Source organism: Pseudopodoces humilis, chromosome 6 (genome assembly GCF_049639895.1).
Source record: "Pseudopodoces humilis isolate 2021_Gansu_Grassland_sample_001 chromosome 6, ASM4963989v1, whole genome shotgun sequence".
Classification (NCBI taxonomy): domain Eukaryota; kingdom Metazoa; phylum Chordata; class Aves; order Passeriformes; family Paridae; genus Pseudopodoces; species Pseudopodoces humilis.
The window spans coordinates 54,592,999-54,616,115 of NC_142205.1; the positions used below are offsets into that span (position 1 = coordinate 54,592,999).

A 23,117-nucleotide genomic window follows, 5' to 3' on the forward strand; every position below is an offset into this window, starting at 1 on the left:
AGAGTAAGCATTAAGATACAAGTTTAATACTAAAAATCAAAATTAAAAGGGCTTACCTCTACACCAATAAATGGAAAACAAAAAAACCCTGCAAGGTCCAAAATACACAAGCATTGAGGCAGGCAGAATTATAAAATAGGCAGCCAATCTGTGTATCACAGGCAGCACTGCTAAACACCACGCATACCTTCTAATTGATTCCATTTTCTAATGTGTGTCTGTGTGCATGTATTTATGAACACATACACACTTTATTGTTTATCATCTCTCAGCACACACTCTGAGTCAGCAGATAGAAGGAAATATGTTTGAGCGGTGTTTAAAATGACACCCTTTACAAATGAAACCATCTAAATCCGGTGTTAGAGAATTAATGAGCTTCTCATGTAAATCACACATAATTTACAGTGGAATTTGTTCTTGTGCCAACAGCCACTTGCACTGCATAATAATAAAGGCAGGGCTTCAGAGACACACAGAGCTCCCCACAGCCTATTGGTGTCCTGCCTCTGCTTTTCTCTGAGCAACCACAACACCATAAACCCTTTCAAAGTGCAATAATGTGAGGCTTCAAATAACACAGTCTTCATCTTTCACTTCTCCTTTTCACTTCTGGCTGACAAATGTTGCCACCACCGGGAACATTAGTTTTAAGAGCTATTAATTCACGTTTAAAAACATTTTAAGTTTGAGCATAGCCTCATTTTGGGTTGAGCACCTGAGACAAACACTAAGCCTTTGTGACACTGTGTAAGGCATTACCTGTGTTTTAGGCAAAAGAAGAAGCGGTAACAGCCTCAAGGAGTGGAGAGGATCAGAGAGAACCACTGCACACCACTCAAGAGATGCAGCTAGTGGACATGGGCTCACTGCCTTATTGCAAACACATCAATTTAATTTGACCTAAATTCCATTTCTGTTGATTGAGAAAGCCTCAAAGAACTCACAAAACCAGACCTGAAAAAGCCCATTCCTCTTTTTGCTGATAAGAATTATCAATCACTAAACCCCTGACTCACCATCACCCCCAGCAGCCTTCTCAAGCAGGAGCAGGAGCACTCCAATAAGCTGTTACACAACAGGATCCCCTCCAGCACCCAACATGGGAGGCACCTGAGAGGAGAAGAGGAAAATACCTCCTCCCCAGGCACAGCTGAGAGCCATAATGCCTCAGTCCTGACTAACAAGGCAGGGCTGGGAGCCCAGATTCAGCACTGATGAGTAGTGAAACTTTCCCACTGTCTCCCTGAACCTGTCGCACCAAAGCAAAACAACTTCTTGGTCACTGTAATTTTCTTTTTTTTTTTTTTGAGGATTTACATGCCATGTGGGTTCGAGGGGCGCTTGGAGACCCAGCAAGGCTCCCAGGATGCAGGAATGAAAGCAGCAGCGAGGGGCATGCATGGAAATACCTAATTGTCCTTCCCTCCCAAAGCTACAGAGATAAACCTGCATCTGTATCACCTCCACAGCCTCTTCTAAATGTATTTGCAAGGGCTCCCCTGTCTGTTCCCTTCTGTTATTACAAAGCATTCATATCTTGATGCCTGGGCAATACAAAAGGACATGCCCCTATTCTTTCCTTCTCCTTTGCCCAGGAGCCACACAGAAGAGCTCATTAATAACACCACTCTCCCCCTAAGCCCTGGAAAAGGGAGCCCATATTATAAAACCTGGAGGGATCACGCTGTCACATTGCGTGAGGCTGTGCAGGATGAAGCAATAAAAGCAGGATTTTTAATTTCTTGTTTCCAAAACAAAGGACACATTCTGCTTGAGGATGCTGAAGGCTCCCAGTGGCAGCAACCATTGCTGTCAACAGAAGTAAAACAGCAGCAGGTCAGGAAATATGCCTGGTAGTACAACTTCTGTATCTGGGGTGTCAACAGTCCAGTTCCAGCAGCCAGAAGAGCATTCTCAGGTGCTGCATATTCCCCCTCACTTGTGTTTTTGCTGCTGAAGGTCCCACCCACAAGGGCTGGTTGGGGCATTTCTTACTGTTGGAACAAGGCAACTGGTTTTAGTGGCATCATATGTGGAGTTCTCTATACTCTTCTGCCCACACTACTAATGCCATTGTCTGTCCAATCCCGTTCAGTTGTCCTCATTCTTTTGAGATTTCTCTGCCTCCTTTGCTCATTCCAAGCCTTCTCTGCCATCCTGATTGGTCAATAAATTTTATTAGTACCAGTCATTAAACATCCAGCTTTGAGACATGACCAGGTGCCCAGTGAAACCAATAAAACTCAATGTAGGGAGTACAATATACATCTTAGAGGCACAAAAATTATGAAGTAGTCCCACCTTCAAGTGGAGCCAAGATCTTACCTTAAGTCCCTGCTTCCCATCTTAATTGTTGAAATAAAAGAGCATTTCTTACTTCACTATTGGTCTGAAAATCTGATGCTCAACAGACACAAGAGTACACCTCTTTTGTCACCACTTTATCTATTTTATGTTTTTCTCACTGAGTTGGGCTGCAAAACCAGGTTAACTGGTGATGGACTCCACTCTGTGAGAGTGCATACATGATGTTCTGTGGCTCATTCTGCACAGCAAATTTGGCACAAGAAGTACACCTGAAATTTCACTTCCGTTGACCTGAAGTGCATCAACATCGAAGCTTGTGCCAAGTCCTCCAGGAAATCCCTCCAGCCTACTCCAGCTGAGCAGCAACTGAACAAACTTCATCCAGCCACCACATAGATCTGGGATTTTCTTCCAGTTATGCGATTTCATAAAGGTATCACACAGGCTGGAAGCAAAATGTCCAGGCAGCCCCCCTGGCAGACTGTGGTGTGAGTCCCATACTCATCTGAAATACTCATTAAATAAAACTACACTAATATTGGCCTCTTTGTCTGTGGGTGGTCATGAAATAATGAGTTAAAGCTCTAAATAGCCCTGACTTCTCATTTGCTTATCTCAGTGGTCATTAATTGGTCATTACTGGTGGAGACAGAGATCCCTAATGCATCCCAGGGATGCAACATTGGCTGCACATTTCCACATTGTCCTATCCTTACGAGGGATTCATGGCAGACAATAAAAGTGTAATCTCACACTATATATTCACAGATATCCCCCCCATAAAATAAAAACAAATAGGAAGGTAATCCCTGTGAAATGGCACTTCATGAACAGAGCTGGTAAAGGGGGAACAAGCATTCCTTTCCCTCCTTCCCTCTGCAGTCTTTCCTCAGGACTCATCCACTCTTCATTACACATAAGTAAAATTAATTCCTGCTCTTGTATTCCTACTAATGAAGCTTCTCAGAGCAGCCCAGAATTACAAACATTTACATAATGGCTTAATTTTTAGAATCAATTAGGAATTTTTAAGGAGTCTTTCCACCGCCAAAGCTCTGTACCAAGCCAGGTGCTTCGCACGCCTCCCTCACAACTGCAAGCAAGCTTCCTTTGACTTGCAGAAGGCAGGCAGCATTCCTTTGACTTTAAAATCCATCATACAAATATAATGACTGCATAAGTAAATTCATTGCCCTGAAGGTTCAGCAGAAGTTTCACCAGATTTAAATCAAATTTGGGGGAGAAAATAAACCAGCCGTCCTAAAAGAAAACCCACAAAAACCAGCCCACCCAACAGCACACTGTGAAGTTTGTTTAAAATAAAAAGCACTTTTTCTCTAGCTCCCCCAGATTCTGGAGTGCAACCTTTTTTTGCATGTTTCCTAAGGAACTGAGACCACTCTTTTTTGGGTCTCTTTTAATTGTCTTCACTCCCTCTCCTGTGCCTCTGAATCCAGGGGCTCTTTTCAATCATATTTGAAAGAAGGGTAGAAAGATAAATTGGGTTTTTTTATGATTTGTGGACACTGGCAGCCGGACAGAAGAATAGGTGCCAATCAAAATGCTGCCTAGGGAAAGCCATGTAAAATTCAGCTGTTGGACACAACTTGAAAGTGGATGGGTGACTAATTAGTAGAAGCAAGTAAAAAAACTATTAAAAGCTATTGTTTACCAGAAAACAAAAACAACAGGATTAAATAGAACAGGAACTATGACATACTGCACACAAAGTCTCATGTTAAAATCAGCTTGAGTGTCACAACCCAATTCAGAAAACCAGGCTCCCTGCAGCTCCAAGTGATGCTGTTCTATGCTGGGAAGCCTGGCCATGCAGCTCTCCCTCCTTCCAGGAAGGGTTTATTACAAAAACATTTATCACTATGCAAGAAGCAGCTAAGGCGACATTTTCTTCCCCTCCCTGCTTCTTCCTGCTCCCATTTTATCTTCCCCCTTCTACTCCCCAGGGACACTGCTGGCCTCCTCACTGTGGTCCTGCTTACACTCTGCTGTGATTCTGCTTTAAGCATGGTCCCAGCAGGTTATTTAAGCTCACCAAAAGCCAGGGTGCACCCGGATTCCTAAGGCTGTGCTTTACATACACACATTTTCCCTGCTGTACCCAAGAAGGGGTTCAGCTCCACAGAATGTTTTATCCCTTCCTTGCAAGGACTCGTGTTTTGGTTACTGCAACATCCTCTCCTGCGATGTTGCAGAAAATCATCCTGACACATTTGTTTTCTTTCTAAATGCTGCCATGAAGATCCTTTCTGCACCTTCTTGCTTTGACCACATCCCACTTCCATGTTTTTCTTTTGTGGTTACCTCTGTTTCACACATCCAGAATAAACGCCGTGCTTTTAGCTCCAGGTTTTCTTTCATGGCTTACCTCCAACGTGAACATCACCTCTACTGCTACCAAGTTGTACCTCTACTCTGCCATGGCACCTGTTCCCCTGAACTTGTATATTTGAAAACCAAACAACCGTGTTTTCTCTTACACTGGCATGCAGAGAAGAGACACTCTCATTGCTGGAAAACTCTCTCTGGTCCTTCCCTAAGCCCTTCCCCTTGCTGCAGTACCAAAGATAGACCCCCACATCTGTTTTGAGAGGGTCAAAAAGCCCACTCCTGGCCTTGTGTCACTGAAGTCAACACATGCATCTCCACTTGCATTTATTTGGCGGATTTTTAAACAGACTCTGCTTTTGGCATGCTGAAGCTGACGTGTAGATCACTGATATAGATCCCTGGCCCACAGCCTCCCTACACCCCATCTGTGGTGCCTCACAACGAGGAGGCTCTGGGGCAGGTGTCCCCCTCTGCTCTGCAGTCATGAGGCACAGAGCACATCTGGTTCCGATCCATGTCTGGGCTTTCCAGATGTTACAGGAACCGGATAATATTTGAATAATAACAATAACATGCCCTGCTGTTTGTTTTACAGCACCTTTGCGGTCGTCAGCATGCCTTATGTGTTACTTCAATTTGTTCCTTGCTATCTCTACATAACAGTCTTGCAAGAGTCCTAGAAAGCCTGATTTCCCTTGAAATCACTCAGAATCCAGGGGAAAAAATTTGAGGAGAGTTGGTTGGCATTCCAATCAGCTGCAACACAGTTTTATATCCTTGCTCTCTCCCAGCTGGCTCACCTCCTGCCCTGTTTATTTTCAGCAGAAGGCAGGAGGAGCCCAAATTAATAAAAAACAGGGATATTTCTGGCTTTCATCAAAATCCACAGACCAGCATGGACAGAAGAAACCATTTGACAAGGAGTTTGCAGGACAGCAAAGCAAAGTCACAGGAATGAGCCCAGGAGACCGAAGTGCTGCTTCAGCAAGGGCAGCACCCCTGCATGCTCAGGGGAGCAGGCATCCCAGGGACAGGAAAACTGGTTTTATGTACTTCTGAGGTCCTCAGGCTCCTTTGGAAGCAATGTAAGGAAGTAATTTTGGGAAAGAAAGAAAAAAAAACCAAAAAAAAACCAACAAAAAACCTCACAGTCAGACATTAAGATTATTTTCTCTCTGCACACTGTATATCTTGATGAGCTATTTGGCATTGCAAGCCTTGTGTCTGCAAAGAGAATAAAGGAAGACAAAACGTTCTGCAAATGCAAATATACAACTCTACATTAGGCTGAGTATCTCCTGATATCTCTATATAAAATGAAAGCAGTGCTTAAATTCTAGTTCTGGAGTACCTGAACTACACAGAGGAAAAGCAGTTCTTAAAAAGATCTATTATTGAGCAGTCTGCAGGATGACACATCTGCTTATTAATATACAGCAGGCTGGGAAGGCTGTGGCTGTGACTGATAGATTCTGAAGTACTGCCTGTGTACATCAAATCAGATCGCTTTTTGTCAAAGGAAAAACACAGGTCTGGGAAACTGAGAGAGGGAGAGAGAAGTTTTCGCAACAAAAATATAAGAGTAATAATTATTAGCTTCCACTGTTTCTGCAGACAAAAGGGCAATCACTTTAATTCTGCATCTTGGCAAGCGTCTTATTTCTTAACAATTGCGTACCAAATTAATGTGAACCAGGATGCAATTACTGAAGAGTCAGAGAGGGGAGGGGAAGACAGGGGCAGAATGACTGCATGCTCAAATTATTTCACTTTAAGGAACATCTCAGTGAAACCAGCTCAGGCACACTCTTAATGGACGTAAAACACCATGGAAGAGAAATGTGAACCTAGTCCCTCCACTCCCTCTTCTGTATGTGCTGTGTCTGAAAGAGAACTATTCCTACATCCCTGCCATGGATTTTATGTTTCCCACTGCATTGTTGATAGGTGATAAAAAACAAACCGATAAAAAAAAAGCATTTCTTCCTTGTTTCCAGCTAAAGTCCATTTAAGATGTAGATACATCTTGTGTCACCAGCATGCTCAAATCTTAACAACAGGTTTCCACAGCTTTTCTTTTTTAAATCAAAAATTAGACATGTGTGAGTTCTATATTATCTTGCATCCGAGTAAGCTTCCAACCATGAGAAAACTACCATTTTCACTAGAATAAGTAAGTTCTGCTAGCAGGTTAATAATCCTATAATTTTAAAAATGTTTCACAGGAGGGAAAATAAAATCTAAAATCAATTTTCATAAATTAAGATGAAATCCATATACTTAGTGTTTTGGTTTCCAACTACCTTTTCCCCATATTAATGTTTCCCATACAAACTTGTACAAGTGGATCCTGTTAGCCTCTGAAGGGGAGGGATGGTGGCAGGACATTCACAGCAGCACAGGGAAGTCAGAAAAAGAGGACAACCTGGAAGGAGGGAGGACTTCAGGAGGAATACTTTTGGGACTCTGTACATACATAGGTAACATGATGATTTTTAACCTTTTTCAGCCTGCAAAAAATTAAAAATAAAATGTTCCAGTCAAGCTCTAAATATACTTTGCTGTTACTGAAGAGACCCTCAGTGCCCTTGTGGCCATGGAGATCACCCAGGTCAGAGCAGTGGGGGTGTGTAAATTTGCAGCTGGGCCAGGTTAGTTCACAGAGTGGGCAGGGGTTTGCTGGCCGCTGCTCAGGGCGGACAAACCTTTGGCCTGGGGTGTAAGGGTAATTTTGCACTTACTTCCCTTTTCTAGAATAGCACATACATATACATTACCCACATAAGCATGTGCATGGTTATGTAAACCTTCACAAGCAAAACACTCGACTCCACATCCGTCTTTCCCTGGGGAGCAGATGAAAGAGCATGTACAGATGTGCACCGCTGGAAGCTATTTGGAAACCACAGCAATAAGGGTGATACCAAGAAACAACTGAGGAGAGAAAAACAAAACCACATGAAACCAAGGCCAAGCGGTGCATCCACCTGAACCAGTCAGATTGATCAAACAAATTAGTTTTTAATTGAAAATGACCTTAACTGGAGTGCTATCAGTTCATATATAGGGACACATAATACACATTTTTTTATAGTGAAAACACGGTAAGGAAGAAAAACCATGAGAGAGTTCCTCCAGAAACCCTAACTGTGAACTTCCCGGCACAGCAGCAGCTAAGCCCATGCCTTAATCATGCATGTGTTTTGCATTATTTTTTATTGACTTTTCAAACTCATAAAATGAGAAAATAAAAGAAAATCTTGGTGACTAGCCACGCAACCAATCTTTCTGGTCCTATAATCCCACAGACCTCTACAACATAGTTTTATTTTAAACACCTGGGTAATCCTATTGAAGTCAGGGAGATTACTCATGGATGTGGAGTCAAAGACGTGACTCACCGGGTGTCCCTACTGACAGACAGCGCACAATTCCCACGGAGACCCTCTTGAAACACACAGCCATAATGACAATTTTTTTTTTTCCACACTTTTTTAAGGGAAAAGCTAAAATAAGAAGCAATTGCAAGCATGAGACACATCGGCTGCTCATCTCAAGTCTGTGGAAAATCAGAAATATCTCAAAAGCGACTGGGGAGCCGGGGATGGGATGAAATGTTAATGCAACCCTTGCCTTGACCCACAGTCACAGTGTAGCAGCTAAAGCCATAGTGGATTCTAACAGAAATGAATATAACCTGCAGCATCTTTACAGAGACTGTGAAAAACAGGAAGGTCACCGACTAAGTAAACATCAAACTAAGGATTATCTTAATTTATAAAGAAGCGGGACCAGGAGGAAACCAGGCCAGGCAATTTCCATCTCCACTGTGGTAGGAGGATATCTACCTGTTTGAGCTGAAGGGAATTGACTCCTTCAATAATAATTCCACTTAAGGTCAGTAAATATCAGTCTGATGCCCTGGAAGAGACACATATTTCAGAGATACCTTTTTTCTTTTTCCTATTGCTGATCTACAATTCAAGTGTGGACTTCTTCCAGCCGTGATTATTGTTTAAAGTCACACAAACCCAAGTCTAATATTTCAAGCATCAAGGTTTGGGTTCTTTAATTGCAACTTTCTCTGACTTCATGATTTATTCATCTCAGGATGCACTCAAAAGTCTAGCGTATCGCTGACATCCCCACGCAGCATACTGTTAGCTTTAAAATTTCATAAACCACCATGTACTTGACAAGTTGAAAAGTTAACAAGGGTTATAAGGCAAGGGAAAAAAAGCATGCTGAGCTCTGATCAACTCAGCCCCCAGAACTCCAGGCTTTTCAGAAGTGCAGCACACAGCTTGGTATTAAAAAGGGAGGCTATACTACAATATTGTCTTTATGGCCCAGGTTTCCCCATCCCTCAGCTGAGCTAAAATACATGTCTCCTCTTTAATGAAAGCCATACTTACTTCATACACACTGGCTGTAAACTATCAAACAGGGTCTCTGTCTAATGCATAAATTAAGTCTTGCTCACAGATTTTTTGAAAGAACTTTGAAAAGAAAATGGCTTGTGAGGCCACTCTACATGGCCACGTGAGCGGCTAGGAGACGCCAAAACCTGCCCTTCACCCCCACATAAATCATGGCCACCTAAACACTGGGTTCAGAGTGCTCTAGGGAAAGAGAGGAGAAATCCTGCACATTTGAAAATAAGGGCTCTCATAGTCCAAATGACTATGCAAGGGGTCTTGTTTAAAAGAAGCCCCTTTGCAGAAAAGAAGTTCCAGCAAGTTCTTCCTGAGAAGGTTTTTAAGAGGGTTTCTGTAAGTTCTCAGCCTTCAATCAGTAGAAAAACATTACAGGCAGACACAGACAACATCAGGTAGAACAAAAATAAATGCCTAAATATGATTTATACCTTAATATATAATACCTTACCAACATCACAGGCATCAAGTTGTACCCTGTATGGACCCAGAGACTTGTTTTTCAAGTCTATGGAATTATTCCACCATTTTTTGTGTGCTCCCTCTGATGCCTGGAACCCTTGCTATTCACAAAGCAGGTCTGCTCTGATGAGCAGGCAGTAAAATGACACACAAAGTAAATGTCTTTTCATCTCACCAGTGATGGTGCAGCTCTCTCACACTTGCCTGGGCTCAGCGTCAGCTACCACAGGTCTCCCTCCGAGATGAAGGGGCTTTGGCCATACACATGAACCACCATGAAGGTTTAGAGGGTGACAAAACTGCCTTTCAACCGGTTTTCAAGTCTATAAACAGCATTTTCAGAGCCACTTACATTTCTCTTGTCCTGTGAATGGATTTCTTCAATGGGAAAGCAACAACAGTCATTCACTTTCATCCCAAACAAAACAAAAGGACCACAGCTAAACCAGAAACCGTGTGTGTACGGCACCAGAATATTTGATTACCACTTCTGAAAATATACCTGCATAGCATGAAAAATCTCCCAGTGGACTACGCTGTGCTGTGTTTTTATTTTACAAATGCAAATTGAATTTAAGCAGCTTTTGCAAAGCCTGTTTTGTTAAGAAAATCAGCCAGCAATGTGATGTAGCCCTGCCTCTGTTTTGCCTACATTAGCAAGGACAGGCTCCAATCTGCAGGATGGGGCAGGGGGCAACAAACAGGCAGAACAGGCAGGCAGTGATTTGGTTTCTGCACCAAAGTCAGAAACTAGGCAGGCCAGGGAGAAAGTTCAAGCTCACTTAGTGAACACTAAGCTTATAAGAAAGCACATATTATTGCAAAAGGGGCTGCAGTGGGCTCTCCTTGAAAAGCGATGCTGCAAACTCAAACAGAAGTGTAATTTAATAAAATACAGCAGCAAGATTCAACCGAATAATAAAACCTGCTGTGATGAGTAGACTAAATGAAATTGCTTCTTCTTGTCCATTATACCTTTATTTTTGATTAGGGAAACAAAAGCTGGGAATCCAATGTCAGGCTTTTTCATCCCCAGTGGGTTCCTATGGATACTGAAAAGGGAGAAAGTGCCTTGATTCTGGCAAAGATAATCAGCATAACTTCAGAGTGAAAAACAGGTATCAGCAGTCACACAGCTCACACACGGATGCAGATTTCTGCAAACACCCTTTCACAAAAAGGCAAATATTATCCTTAACGATTTCTAAAATGAGTACATAAAAACACATTCATTTCATGCACTTTCCACGACACTTCATTACTTCCCACAAAATTATATGCATTGGCTGTCTTTTCTTCCATGCTAAAATATACACCGCACCCCACACTGGCTCTTGGTTCTTGCACACTGCATTTTGAAATATGGAGTAGAAACCTCCTCGGGCAGAGAGGGTGAAGGAAATGTATGACTCAATAAGCTAACTGGCATTACATGCAAAACTCTCCTTGTGCTACGCTCCCCAAACTCTTACCCTCTTTCTGCTGAGGAAATTAAAGCTGTTAAGTTGGGTTTCTTGTAATTTTTGTCCCCATGCTTCTCAACCAAGAAAGAAAAGGCTGATTGAAAATCTCTGATCCTTCCTGAAACAATACTCACTTGCATCTGCCCAAGTGTCTCAGCAGCAAGCCTACTGTCATTAGCACTCTCTCCATAAATCTGTCATCCCTGGTCCACTCCCTCCAAGCGCCATTTGCATGGAGACATAAAGCCACGTCACTGGATTACTCTTTTAATTGCTCTTATTTGGATGTCAGTGACAGCCAGAAGGCCAAAACCCCAGCTTTGTCAAGCATCTCCTCAGTCATCCCCATGTGAAGCTCACTGAAGTGGGATAGCCTGTTTTCTCCTCTCTCACACCAAAAGGTGACTGCGTTGGTGGCGGTGCTGTTTAAGGACAAAACACGCCATTAGATCACTCTCTAAACTGTCAATACAACTGTCTTTCACTAGGACTACCACAGCCAATATGGATAAGATGATTAATCACTTCAGCTCTACCAGCCATTATTTCTAATTAAAAACCAACCCATAAATACCTATTTTATCGCTAGGTCTGTGTGGTAAATAAATTCAAGTGGTCAGTAAAACACTCACAAAGGAAATTACATTTAAAAAATGACTTTTTATTTCCAAGTGTATCTTCCTAATTAAAATGGCTGTTTCCCATACATATCCCAGCAGCACAGTCTGCATTAATTTAAAGAGTCTTTGAAAGCACAATTCTCAACAAACCCATTAAAATAACTTCTTGCCATCATCTGTTCAATGGAAACCAGAGCATTTTAATATTATACCACACTTCTCAATGTTGACACTTTACTGCTTCTCTGTCTCCTAGCCAGGCACTGAAGAATTAAAGCACGAGCAAAAGGAGAAACACGCAAAAATGTGCAACTTCCTAAACAGGCAACTTCATATATTCAGATTAATTACCCTCCAGTGCTGATGACAAGACGAAAACCTGTATGGGTAATTATATCAAACCCTCTTTCCAGGAACATCTCAAACCTAAGAGGTTCTTGGGGCTTTCCTGGTAAGGAAGAAAAACCCTTTTTGTTTGACAGTGCAAAGAAGCTGCTTAGAAGGAAGCCCCCAGGGTGGGACTGCCGGGCCAAGACACCGTGTGTGGTCGGCACGAAAACGCAGATGTTAATGCCCTTCTAATCATCACTCCACATCTAGCACAGTCACAACTCACTCTATATACACGGAGCTGTTACGCAAACTCCTCTGCCTTAGGAGCCCCAAAAGGACCCGCTCCACAGAAAGCAGAGCAAAGTCCTCCATTTCTTAAGGAGCTTGTGGCGAAGAAATGCAGCCCTGCTCCTGGATACAGCTCCAGCGACCAGGGCAGAAAATGGGAGCCAGGATCCAAGGGGTGTTTTTCACATTTGAGTTTCCAGAGGGAGAAGCAGAAGGACCGTGCTGGGCACGGGCAGTGTTTACATTGCAAAGGAAGGAAGGAAGAACGGTTCAACTGAGACATGAAAAAAGGCAAATGCTGCAAGCAAAGCACAAGCTGAACTACCATCTATAAATATTTGAATTATTCTATGCAATATTTCAGAACATAACAAACAGCACTGGGATTTATATTAAAATGATCCCTCTGTGTTGTTCCTGTATGTGTATATGAATCATACATATTCTTCTTTAGATGCACTACATATAAAATAATAGATCATATAAAGAGCTAAGGACCAGAGTTTCAAAAGCGCTCAGCACACATTTAGATACTCACTGTCAGCAGAGACTGCAGGAGAAATCAGCTGACTTTTTTTTGAGGACAGCAAGGATGGCAGAAACCACCACCATACTCTTGAATTTTGCTGATACACAGCCTGGAGGTGAAGACTTTCCCAAAACAAGGCCACCGTATTCATGCTCTTAAGTGTGCTAAATGCACTTGAGAAAACCTGACCCTAAATGGCCAATTTTACCAATGCTGATTCTGCTAAAAACCACAACAAAGCCATAACTTAACATCTAGGCCAACTACAGCACACTTGAAACACTTATAATGTGCCATATGTATTACTAGTTATTTATTCTTTAATATAAACACTTAAAAAATTAATTACACGCTCTGTCAGAGCTGTCTAATACATAGGCAATCTCGGCTCTAAAACACCGCTGTGCTCTTTTCTGTAATCACCCCCACCTTTTGAAATTACCTTCAGATGTTTGTTAAGGGACATTAATGTCTCTGAAATCTTGCAAGAGGTAAAATGTTGCACTCAGCTCAGTGCCGTGTATATAATTCCTGCATCATTAACTGGCAGCCACTAATTTTATCCTTAAACGACAACACAATTTTATGGGACTTTTCCAGAGACCCATTATTGTAACTCTTACTACTTTGGGAGGACACAAAAAACCCTCAACTGCATCAAACCAGTCTATCCTGAACTGCAATTCTTCAGCTCACATGGTTTTATTAGGCTTTAAGTGCGCTGCTGTGGGGGTTTACAGCATGATTCTCCAGCTGCCTGGACGGACACACAGCAAGAACAACTCTGGCAAACTTGCCTTCAGCACCTTTTCTACTCAGATGCAAAGATCTCCTTGGGACTAACAAGCAGCCAAATGCTGGAGTGTACTGCACAAAGCTGCACTGGACAACAGGGCATAGAAAAGCTGGCTTGGATATATAGTTATGTGCACTGAAAAAGGAAGATATGAATGTGATTTTAAGTAAAACTTAACAGATGACCTTTCTGGCTTGGCATCTGTTGAAAATTATCTCTACACCTTGGAAATTATGCAGGAGGAAATGAAGACAATGAATTTAGCAAGAGGTGTTTTCCCTATTGCATTAACTGCAGGGTGATTACCAATCAGTTGTGAAAGTTATTAAAGCAATTTGTAACTTTAGGCATCTAATGGCATTTATGCAGGAGGGAACTGGCAATCAACTACCTAATTCAGCTTGAGGTGTTTCTGTTTTTTAATATATCATAAGCAAATTATGGCTGTGCCTCTAACAATATGCCACATTTGAATCTGGCTTTTAGTTTGCACTGTTAATTTCCACATTTTCATTTGAACCAACAACCAAGGATGGCATAAGACTATTTCTCATCCTCCTTGCCCCCTCCCTTTTAACATATAGCTAAGAAACTGCTCAACACCCTGTTTTTCTCTAGAATAAATACAATTCCTCCTGAATATGTGAAATGCTTTCTAAAGAAATAGAGACCTGTTAACTAAAATCATTTGCTCCTACTCCAGTGGGACTCCTTAATTCCTTCACTTGGGAACTAAGATGCAATAGAAACAAACCTGGATCAAAGCCAGGGGAGGGGCTGCTGTACCAACACACGTGCTGCATTCCACAACCAAGTTGATGAGACTGCATCACCCAGGTCTTCCTCCACCTATGTTTTACCCTGTCCAGACAGACTCTTCCTCATCATCAACCCGGTAAGTTATTGAAGTCCATTGAAAATTAAAGCACAACCAGCCAAACAGTCACCTTTTACAAAATCCCCACAAATTAATGTACCAAACACAAAATGCTTATGGTAATCAGTTACACATTCACGGGCTTTCCTATTGTTGTTTTTAAAATGTGGAACAATTCGGAAAAAAAAACAAATAAAATGGACACCACATAGCTCTGCCTATTTGGTTAATAGTTGTGCATTACAGGTTATTTCCACCTACAAGACTATGTGCTGGTATGTTCTCAATTGGAGCCTTTTTGCTAAGAAATAACTGAAATCTCAACTGTCTGACATTTAAATATAATATTGACTTTTGAATTGCTATTTTAATGGCATGTCTAAGCAGCATGAATACAAATGTGCTGTGCAGAAATAGATATATTTCCACCACTGAAAAAAACCCAAAGAACTCAACAAAAAACCCCACTCCATAGGACTATTTTGACCGCAGTAATCCTATAATTGTCTTGTCCACTTTCTAAGAATTATTTTTTTTTCCTTCCAGGTGTGACAGTAAATCTGTCTTTCCCTCTTCATTCTTACAGACTCCAGCCTATGGGCATTTGCTGAGGTATGTGTCTTAATTTCTGTCACCAAGTACTGCTGCATTTTTGAAGAAGGCTTTGGGAAAGTGTCAAGCAGTTCTACATGTCTCTGCATCCACACAGATGTAACTGATAATGAAAACATTATAATTTTTTTTTTTGCTTGTTTTATTGACTTGCCACCAAGTAGCTCTTGACACAAATGAGGAGATCTGCTGGCTCCTGATGGCTCTGCAAAAAGGTATCCCCTTTGGAGAGTGCTTTCCATGATTTAGAAACTGAGACGTTCAACTCTTCCCTCTTTACAGTCAGCAGGTTTAGGTGTTCAATCTAAAAGCGAGGTGCAATTAGTGCCTGCAAGATGTTGGCTAGGGGTGGGGCTCACAGGAGCATTTCTTCATGTAGGAGAGACTGAAAAGTCATCCTTGTGTTCTGGCCTTTTCCAGGCTCTGACACACCTCTCCATGCTGAGGAAGGATGAGCACGATTTTTCCCTTTAAGGGTTTTCATTCTACATTCACCAAAAAAGTGCAGTTTTACTGCAGGAGCAGGAGAGGAAGGTATGGTGAGGCAGATAGTAAGTTGATTTGAAAATGACTGAGAAAGGCTTTTTTTCCCCTACTTATAACTCAAGACTTACTGAAGTTTAAAATTTGGAATGTTCAGGTTGGCTAATCCCCTCTGGGGCTTTGCATCACTACTAAAAGTTATGACAGCAAAAAGACCTGGATTAAAAGTGGTTACAAACTTCAGCTTTCTGGGAGATAAAATGGATGGGACAACACACAGGGGAAAGAAGTTTCAGAAAAATTCCAGTTTTAATACCATGACACAGGTATTACTGCAAATCCACTCTGCTGTTTTGACTTCTTTTTTTTTTTTTGGGGGGGGGGAGTTACATCTGCACTTCAATGCATACCTTAAACAGTGAATGAGTAAGAAATAGGTATATAGGTACATTTTTTACATAGGTGAAAAATACCCCCAGGGTAGCATAGTCCTGTGGGTGAGCACAGAAGGGAGTTATATTGGGATTTTAAAGAAAATCAGTGTCTGTCCCTGTTGCAGGCATGAAGGAACACTGCACTGCAGGAGAGAGAATATGGGAAGCATCCTTCCAGCTGTAACTCCAATGAATCAAGATAAGACTGAAGGGGAAAAAAAATGTTTAGGGTTCTTCAGCTGTTGTGACACACATCAATCCTGATCTGTAACCCAACAATCCACACAGCCTCTCTCTTCCCTGCAATTGCATTGCATCATGAAAACCACTGAACCAAGTTCACAACCCAACATGGGCAGTTCCAGTTATCTAGCAATCCTGTTCCAAGGAAGGGAAGAAAAGAAAAATATTAAGAGAATAAAGAAAAAAAGAAACCAGAAAAAAAAAAACCAGAACAAAACAAAAAAAAACAAGAAGGAGAGAAAAGCCAAACAAAACCAGGAAAGACAGGTGAAAAAATACTGGGAAAAACCCCAAGAAATAATTAGTCTATTTTCAAATAATTGTGCATATAGCATTTATGTATGTATTCTGGGGGGAGGAAAAAAAGAGGCAGCAGTTGTAGGACATTCATTCTGGGCATTTTATAAAGTGCCTCCTTATACAGAAGTAGTTTTATTTGTATATTGTGTTGATTTACTACCCTCTCTTCTAAAAACAAAAAGAAAAAAAAAAAACAAACAAAAAACAACCCTGCCTGTTCTCTGCAAGAAGGGTTAAGTGTTTAAACCTGTCATTTCTTCAGAAAAATTATAAATTGGTCTATGAAGCCAGCAAGAAATAAAAAGAGAGGGGAAAAAAAAGAAGTCTTAAATGGGTAAGTCATTTCAACAAGCTCTCTACTATCTCTTTTTTACATTACATGATAAATCTAATTAAATGCTTCAACGGGGAAAGGCAAAGTAGTTCTCAGTCTGACTATATTTGACCTTTCTTCCTTCAAGGTGACAAACAAACAAACAGGATACTAATTATTGCCTCAGCTTGAATTTGCACTTGGGAAAAAAAAAAAAAGTCAAGTTTTGCTTAGCTAAGACTATAGGGAAAGCTGTAAACTCTCAGGAACTTTATAGTTCATCTTGACTTTGTTATGGCTTTTGATGTTCTAAAAAGCATTCACTCGGGACACCTTCCCCAAACTTATAGTTAGAGCAGAGCTGTGAGCACAAGCATCCAGCTCCTGCCAGCTCTACTATGACCACTGGAATATATTGAAGAACAGTGATGCCAAACATGCATCGGATCAGAGGGGAACACACTGGACTTGCCTCATCCCCAAGGGAATGGAATTATTCAGTCTGGGTTTTGGAAGAGCCCATCAGAAGACCTGCCTTTTGGTGTGGCAGTGCTCCCACTGTTCAGCCTTTGACGCAAACCACAGACTGTGGCACCTGAATGACTGCTAACACCACGCTCTCTGGTTAGAAACGCCCTCCGAGGCTGCCCCAGCCACATCTACTACACAGCCATTTGGGCAGCAGAAGTGAGAGCTGAAGGCTGCTTTTGTATAAGAAAAAGGACACTTTCTTTCTCTCTCTGACCTTGAACTCTGTCAAGGCACACATCCCCTTGAATCCTCTTCAGGGAAATCTTCAGCTTGCTGAAGACGATGACAAACCTCCCGTCATCACCTTGAGAGTGGGCCAAGACAGTACCCTTGAAACTTTCAGAAAATTAAAGCCACAACAGGGAACTCTGAAAACCTGCAGGAATGAGAAGCCCAGGTCCCAGGCTCTTCCCCTGTATAGGTGTGCTTCCAACACTTCACATAGTCAATCCAATAGATACATTTATCAATAAAATGTTATTAAAATTTGGGAGTTGCTAAGATGTTCTACTTGCAAAGCTTTTGGATTGTGACTATCCTGATTTTCACACAAGAGCCAGCTCCCTACCACACAGACAGGTGAGTTTTTTGGTGCAAAGTAGCACAAATACTTGCTGTGACAGGAAACTCAAGGCAATGAAAGGAAAATGTTCCTTTAATAGCTCTTGATGTCTACACGGTAGAGGTATTTGGTCACTGTCATGAAAATTTTCTAATTTCAGCTGCAGCACCAGGAGATTTGTTTAATACAAACACCATGGATGTATCCACCTGTTCACCCTTCAGCTGAGATGGATATGCAGCTTCTAGGAGCCATGTCATAGGTTTTGAAGAACACCCCACTGGAAAGTGAGTAAGTCCCTCTCAGGAAAACACTTGCACAACATGACCCAAGCCTGGGCTACTTGAGTATTGAATGAAAAATGAATCAAAAGCAACAGGTCAAGGCACAGTGAGAAACATGTGGAAGGAAATACAAACAAAAAGCCTTTAAAAGAAATCAGTGCCACAAACAGTGGTGAAATTACCAATGCTTCTCCCAGTGCCACTGCTTGTTTGCTCACTGCTTGTTTGCTCATGAGCCGTATTTTGCCCAGGAAGGCAGGGTTCAGCAGTGAGTTTGAAAAAAGTCAAGTCAAGGGTCAGGAAATAGCCCCTCAAAATATAATCTGTTAAATGCTTTTAGAGACATAAAAAAATGAGTTATGAACCAGGTTCTTTACAACATGTTGGGAAAGAACTTTTGTTTGGTGAGACTGCAGCAATATTTCTTTTCCTCTTTGCTCTGTGCACTGGCACTTAAGCTACAATGAAAAACAGTATCACACACCTTTAAATATTTCATTGTTCGAATCAAAATGGCTCTACTATACCTAAAATGGACAGGGGTTTGTTTTTATCAGGAGATACTGCAGCAAATCTTTTGGAAATTTTTTTATCAGTGTTCCACTTTGCAACATCCCTGCTGTAAATTTTACCGTGAGGAATTCATTACATAATTGGATGTGGCTCTACCCAATTTATTTTTGCTTCCTGAGAATCCAAACATAATTCATGATTCATGTATAAATTATATCAGGAGCAAGTAATCTGAGTGCAAACTGCATATTGCATTAAAGAAAACTGAGCTGCTCAACTTCAAGGTGTCGTATTTTCATTTAAAAATGGAGAACAGGTATGGGAAAGACTTTTGAGCTTCCCTCAGTATGTCAGAGAGTGAAACACAGCAAGCCCAGAGGGTGAAGTCTCTGTCAAGTCAAGACAATGGAAAATAAAAATGTACATTAGTAAGCATGCAATTTAAATGCAAACTTCAGTTATACCCATCCAGAAAATATTAATCAAGACAACTAGCCAGCAGGAGCTGGCACTGCAGAGACTTATATATTGGGGTGTTGATGAAGATATTTTCTAATTTTTTTTCCCCCCTCTCTCAGCAGGTTAATGTATTATCCAAGATAGCATGAATAACAGGAGTTTCTGAATGCTCAGCTCTTATGAAAAGGCCTTACACCCTTAAATCTCGCTAGAAATCATGCTTCCCATCTTCAAAAAAGTAAGATGAACTGACTTGACTTTTCTATCTACCTTGTTCTTTTTCCAGAAGGGCAAAACTGAGCTATCTGGAAAAGATCCATTCATTTTGACATTTCATCAGAACTCCAGGAAGATAAAGCATTACGTAAAAAAAGAAAGATTTCCCCAGCAAATCTAAATTATTTCGAAGACAGTGAAAACAAGTCAAAGCTATCTTGGAAACAGTTTTCCTTCAGTTGGTCCACTACAGTCCTTCTGAAAGGACTGAAAGGTTCTGTTTTCTCCTCTAGTCCATTTTCCCTTGATAAAAAACCTCTTCGCTCATCTACCAGTGGAAGTCACACAGCTGGAAAGCACCCAGACGAAGCAGCCAGGCAGGGAGCTCAGCTGGCTGTGGAAAACTCATGCAGCACTTGGGAGCACCTAGCTCAGGATGAGTGAGCCGAACTTGCAGGTTTTAACAGTGTTAGACTCTTCTGCACGATCTGCACTAGAAGTGGCCTTCCTTTTTTGATTCTTCTCATTCTCCCTTGAAAATAAGTTGGCATTTTCTGCAGCAGCAAAATGCTCTTCCCTTTCTACCTTTCCACTACTGGAAAACCAATTCAGCTCGCACATATTACAGCATCTCCCACAGGACAGGGCTGGAGCTGTGGCAGAAATGGGTGTCTCCCACCAGAGATATCTCACCCCATCACCAGTGAGCACCTCCTGTACTGGGGCCAGGGAATCTTCCCACTGGAACATGGGGCCTACAGCCTCCTGGGGTGGCACAGTGCCCTCAGGCACAGCTGAAATGGACTCAGACTAAAAAGACCGAGAAAGTCAGAAGATTATAATGACCACATATTTGCTGAAACACTGAAAAACACCTAAGAAGGCTTTAAAAGAGGCAAGCGATAATCAGCAACACTTTTACTCAAATTGAACCTTCATTTTTTCACAGAGCTGCCATCACTTTCACCTAGAACCAAGGAGGAGACATTTGAAGAGAAGGAAGCTACAGATAGGAGATGAGAAGAGAGGAGATAGTGACCTAAATATCCCTGCTGATGGAAAACAAGAAACTGGGAATACAGGCAAGTCCCACTACAAGGAAGTCCACAGAGGATACAAAGAATTAATGCTCTATCCATCTGTTGCTGATGAAAAATAGGTTTAAGTATTTTAGGAATTCACTCCTAAGCATTCTTTGAGGGCCTGATTCAGCATGGGCTGCACTTGATTTAGCCATGTTAGTGCAAAACCCACAATAGAAAAGGCTTAGTAAGGCTGAAAGAAAGCATCAGGCTTCTTTTACCTACAGGAAATTCAACCTAGCCTACCTAGAGAAACGCACCAACAAAAATATTGACCAATCTTTGAAGAAGAAGACATTTTATCTACTTACACTCCTGGCCTATTCAGTTCCCAGCATTCAGCACTAAGACACAGCAAGGTTTTGACAGTCAGGAAACCACATAAAGCTACTCAGCACCTCTTCATAGCAAATTATTTCCAATATGGATGTGAAAAGATCTTCATCATGTTGTTCTCTAGACTCATCTGAAGCAGAACTGAGCTTGCAGCATCATTAAAATGCCAATGACCTGCCATTAAAATGCCAAAATGCCACTATAGCTAACAAGGACATAACTTACTGTTATTCTGAATACAGAAGTGCTTTGAAAAAGCAGTTGGAGGCTACTGAAATACTGAAGTCTAGTAATGAGAAGAAAAACATCCACACCATTATGGCCATGGGCTGACTGCAAGGTCCTCTGCTTACTGCAAATTCAGAAATGTGCTGCAATAAAGGAGAAGAACAGATCTCACATCTCATGTTTCAGAGTGACTCCTGGAAAGCAATGGCTGTTGCTACGAGCCACGACTTCCTACCTCGTGAGTGGAAAATTATCCATTTACACACACACACACACACACACACACACACACACAAGAAATATTCCAGTTTCTTATTTACAAACAGTGGGAATAATTTCTATTCTAAATTAGACCTTTGTAAATAAATGTAGAATTACAGAGGCCTGCTAGGAACACCAGCGAACAGCTTGACTTACAGTGTTTCAGATAAACCAAATCACAGCACTCAGATCATATGAAAGCAATTTTTCTGTGGAAAATTGGTTTTGCAATTCTTAGGCTCTGCTGTAATAAAATCCCCTATAGTGTATTTGTGTGTCCACTGATTCCAGGGACTGATTTGTGCTATATGTTTGCAATTATTTGGTAAGGATATACCAGTGACATAACTCTTATGACTGTACAGGATAAACTCACCTCTTAAAGAACAATGCTTGGAAGTGTTTTGTGGGGTTTTTTTCCCATATTAATCCTCCACGTAGTTAAAGTAATTTATGGTTACTTAAAGTTTTACAATTCGAAAAATTCTTTGTAGACTAAACCAGATGTTAATCTTGATTTCTAAAAAGCGTTCTTGAACCCAACAGAGAAACAGCACCATTGATTAATAACCAAATTTTCTGTCATGTCATCTTTGAAGGATAGTTAAGGAAAACTCCCTTGTGAAAAGTAATTTTGAAACATTAGTGATGTCTGGATTTCTTTGATTTTCCTCGCTCTTCTTTCACTACTTTCACTCCACAGAAGTTTCTTTGCATCCTTCAGAAATTGTCTTATTAAAAAAAAAAAAAAATTAAATGAAGTTTTAAATAAGTCTGGCCCTTTAAATAAAATTACAGCTAGAAAGCTATGGGACTGAAATCTGTCCCCCAAGGCAGATGCACAAACCCAACAAAGTAAACTGGTCTAGCTATTGTTGATCTCAAAAGCACCGGAGTTTGGCCCACTGTTAACTTTACAAGAATTATTGAAGACCAAGTCACTAGACACCCATCCAGAAATCAAGCAAGCTATTCAAGATTTACTCTTGCTATATCTTTTAAATAATGTAAGAACCAACCTTAGCTACCTTTAGATTGGGAATTTTTATTACCTCAGTAGTATCACCTAATATAAAGCAAAACATGTGATGGCCAGATATTAATGAAAGAGTGTTAAATATTTGGATAGCTTTGCTGGCTTTTAAAATAAGCCAAAATCACAGCATTCCACAACAGCAGGATATTATTTTAAAAATGGCTATAAGCAGCAGCAACCCCTACAGCTGGGATACAGGCAAGTACTTGTATTGTGTTTGGTGGGAGACCTAGGAGTGTTGGCCACTGACATACAAATTTACATTCCGGAATCTGACACCCCCTCTTGAATCACTCAACTGTTTACCCTTCTCTTTGTCATCTTCCCTAAATCCTGGCAGACACAAAGCATCTGTCAGGAGGTCATGCTGAAATCAGCAGGCAGGTACCACGGAGGAGCGGCTCTGATCTGTGATGGCTCCAACCACACAATGGAACTGGCACCTTCCTCAGCTTGCTTGGTGCTCGGCAGCCAAACAGGAAAATGCAGTCTGATTAGAGGCTGCTTTTTCAGCGAGTGCCAAAATGAAACTTTCGCCTTCCAGAGGGACACAGATTATTTATTAGCAATTATTTCTCTCGAAAACCCTCTTTTCCAGGAAATCCTCTTTTCTCTCTTCACTTCAGAAAGTTTACACACAGCTTTCCAGGATGTCACTAAAGCGCTAGCAAACTATTTACATTCCTGCCATATGTCTATTGATACCCTGCAGCTGTCTATCTCATTTACAATTAGATACCAAACTCCTGCTTGTGTAACCA

At 41.3% G+C, this 23,117-nt stretch overlaps 1 protein-coding gene across 15 annotated transcripts in view; it reads right to left on the reverse strand.

Moving 5' to 3' along the window:
- ADGRL3 (adhesion G protein-coupled receptor L3) overlaps nt 1-23,117 on the reverse strand; it is a 486,649-nt gene that overhangs the window by 361,886 nt on the left and 101,646 nt on the right. For 9 of the 15 annotated variants that reach the window (XM_088056057.1, XM_088056053.1, XM_088056056.1 and 6 more), the window contains exon 1: nt 1,020-1,093. The exons of 5 other annotated variants lie outside the window; for them this stretch is intronic. The gene's annotated coding sequence lies outside the window, so the exon portion shown is untranslated. Of the gene's footprint in view, nt 1-762; nt 891-1,019; nt 1,094-23,117 lie in introns of those variants that run through there. One more of the 15 variants, XM_088056047.1, reaches the window with a different exon arrangement.